The sequence below is a fragment of the Geospiza fortis genome, unplaced genomic scaffold (assembly GCF_000277835.1).
Source record: "Geospiza fortis unplaced genomic scaffold, GeoFor_1.0 scaffold53, whole genome shotgun sequence".
Taxonomy (NCBI): Eukaryota; Metazoa; Chordata; class Aves; order Passeriformes; family Thraupidae; genus Geospiza; species Geospiza fortis.
The window spans coordinates 874736-878452 of NW_005054305.1; positions in this window are offsets into that span (position 1 = coordinate 874736).

Here is a 3717-nt window from a genome sequence, read left to right on the forward strand (position 1 = left end):
TTCCCAGATTGCTTATTTTACTTCTAGTAACTGAGAACATCATGCAATTTCCATCCAGATTTAAAGGAAGCCAACTAAGATAGGACAAGTTTTCATCTTGATATTCAGTATGAATTACATGAAACTGCTTTGTCCTGGAAGCAAGGGAGTGTCTTAATTCATCCCACATATTTTTCTTCTGGAAAAGAGTAAGTCATTGCAGCCTCCTGACAAGGCAGCTCAGTACTCCTTATTAAAGGAATGACTGTTTCTTGTCCATATCTATTTTTTTTTTCCTGGGGAAATAGGAAGTTCCTGAAAGGGAAGGACTAACAACTTTAATTCACGCGAAACAAATACAAGGATATCTGCAAACTTTCACAACACTGCTTCAGTGTGCTGTCTTCTGCCCTTACAGAATTCTTGTTCTAATTGCATCTAATTTTGGCATAATATTTGGTGGTATTGGGACATAGCGTGACACACATGCGTGCTCTGTTGGCTTATTATGTCCATTCTTCAACATTTCCCAACATAATGTCTCTTGGCTACAGAACAGTCTCACATATTCAGAACAAAAATAATCATCCTGAACCCTCGGCAGAGTGGATGTAGCAACATGACTTCAAATACAGATAAAGCGTTCTTGATTTCTACATAAAACCCCCAAAACCTTTACCTTATGTTCCTATGGTATCCCAATTTAAGATCCAAAATATTTGCTGCTGAACAAAATGCTGATTATAAAGCTCCCTAAAAATCTCCCTGATTGTCTACTTTTACATTGGTTTTCTTAAGTATTTAAAGTTCTGCATTTTCTTGAAGAAAGATGGAATATTTTACTCTGTCCTTTGATCAGTGACATTGGGATAACTTCTCTGTCCTTTGCAGCTTCTTGGCTGCCTTCCCAGGGCATGAGCCCTGTGTTTGGAGAGGAGACCCTCTTGGTGGTGGAGCTGCTGCAGTTTGAAGGGGGCACTGTTTTCCTGCTGCCATGATCCTCTCCATCCTTCTCTCGACTGGGACCTGTCTGAGTGTTTTACACTGGATGCTAATTAGGCTTGGCTAAGTTCTTTTCCCTTTGTTTCTCTTTTTTTTGTGTCTTTGTACATCTGCACATGAGGCATCCCCTTATTGTATATGTAACAAACAATCATTTACTTCCAAACTGATTACAGAATAACCTGTTTTACTTAAAATTAGAAAGCTCATCTCTTTGATCCTCTTCTGTCTCTGAATCAGAAGATGTAGCAGAGCTATCATCACGCTTTTAGATTGCATGTCCTCCCTAGTGATTTGCACTGAACATGACTGTATCTTCACTAAAACTTTTGTTTTCCTGACTGGTGTTACGTTGAGTTTGAACTTCGTGGCTGGAGCCCACATGCAGTTGAAGCTGCAGACTTTCTGATGCTCTGGTTGAAGCTTCAGCTTGTTTCTGCTCTCCTAGGGGTTCTTGCAGAGGTTTGGGGAGCAGAATCTCAAGACTGCCCAAGAAGACACTCAGGATACAGTAATGAGAAAGTGAACTACAAGGCCAGAATCCTAAATCAGGAGTTGAGTACAACATTTTGACCATGAACAATTTGCATAGCTCAATATGACACAGGAGTTATATTTTAAATAAGATTTTGGTGGTAATAGGCTCCCACAAAAGATATTCTTCTTCCTTTTTCTTTATTTATACTGGAAAGAAGAAAAATGGCAACATTAGTCAGATTCTACAGACTATTATATTCAAAGCTCCTTTTTCTTTGGGGAAGGAAAAGGACTTCTGAATGATTTTTGATTAGCCTCATTTATAATTTTTGCATTTGGTGTCACTGATGCAAAAGCAGGAGCTTTGCATCCTTAGCATGACACACACATCTTGCAAATGAGAAAATAAAATATAACCAGGCAAATGGAACATACCACTGAATGGGGGCAGGGGAGAGCACCATTGCTAATGTCACATAGTGAAAGAGATTGAGAGAGACCACACATATTTTTCAATTACAGAGCAGTTCAGGCAGCTTCTGCTTCAAGGGGTGTTATGCCCCTATGTGAAAGGGCAAATATTTTAAATGTCTTATCTGCCATAGATCTGGACACTAGATTGTTTTATTTTAAAATCTAAATCTTTTAATGAGCTTATTTTATCTAAATGTTGACTAAAAGTATTCTGTTGTATTTTCAGACAGGAATATCTAGTTTCTGTTTATATTGCCACTAATATTTCTTCATTTTTACTGTCCAATAAGTCTTTAAAGGAGTGCTTGAGAGGTTAGCAGACAAGAATAAGGGTCTGCTTATTAGGGCCAGAAGGTCATCTGCAATGTCATGATAAACCAGTCTTAGAAATAACTTCTTCTGTCACTTGACACATTTAAAAACTTCTTCATGGGAAAATTATTGAATTACTTCAAATTTGATTTTTTGTTCTAGATTTTTAGACTATTAAAAGTAATTAATGTTAAATTTATGACAATTTCCCTATAATACCAGGAAGAGGATAACTAAGATGACTTTGACTCCTATGGGGCCTTTTAAAAACAAGTGACATTTTATCATCACAAAACATTAGTGCACCACAGAGAAAGTGGACAGTGTGTATTTTACATAAAAAATAATGGGAAAAGACTTGTAATTAAGATTCACTTGTATTATAAACTCTATTAAGGACAGGATTGCTTGAATTAAGCCACAGTCCATGACAGCTTTCAGTTCTTCTAAAAAAACTTTCTGGAAGCTGTGCAGATCAGCCAAAGTTATTCCTAGAAAGTATCCTAGATAGCAGGTACTGATCCTAGATATGAAGTATGAGCCTATTCCAAGGACACTTTTGACGTCTAAGACAATAAGTGTTCAAAGACATGGATTGTGGCTCCTAAGCAATTACAATAAATGAAATAAGCCTCATCAAAGGGAGTGCCAGACTACTGGAACAAGGATTCCTGAGCTGTCCCTGGCTTAAAACAGAGCTCGAGGGTTTTACGTGAGATTGGCATCAGTTTAACCTGTGGATTTGTCCTTGTTTCATCTGGGATAAGGTTAATTTTCATCTTAGTTGTTGGTACACTGCTGTGTTTTGGATTTAGTATAAGGATAAAAATAGCACACTGATGGTTTAATTCTTGCTAAATAGTTCTTACTCTAAGTCAGGGACTTTTCAGTTTCCCATGCTCTGCCAGAGGGGAGCTGCTCAAGAATCTGGAGAGCAGGGGTAACACAGCTTGGACAGCTGACAGAACCAGCCAAAGGATATTCCATATCATAGAACTCATGCTCAGTATATAACCTGGGGGTCTTGGCCAGGAGCTGCTGATTGCTGATCCGGGATGGGCTGAGTATTAGTCAGTGGTGAGGGATCATATTGTGCATCACTGATTTCTCTTGGGTTTTATTCATCTCCCTCTCTCTCTCCTCTTCATTGTAATTATTTTTATTTTATTTTATTTTATTTTATTTTAATCTTTAAACGGTTCTGATCTCAACCCAAGAGTTTTACTTTTTTTCCCAATTGTTCTCCTCACCAGGGGAGCAAGGAGGAGAATGAATGAGTGGCTGCCTACTCCTTGCTTGCTGGTTGGGGTTAAAGCATGACAGGATTACACACAGTGCTTTGTGGCTGTTTCAGCAACAGTATGAGGACTATCCAGCAGCGCTGGAAACTAAAGGGGAAACCTTTTTTTGCCTGATACAGTTCGGGCCATGCCATGTGGATTGACCTCATGCTCTCTGGAACAATGTTCTTTA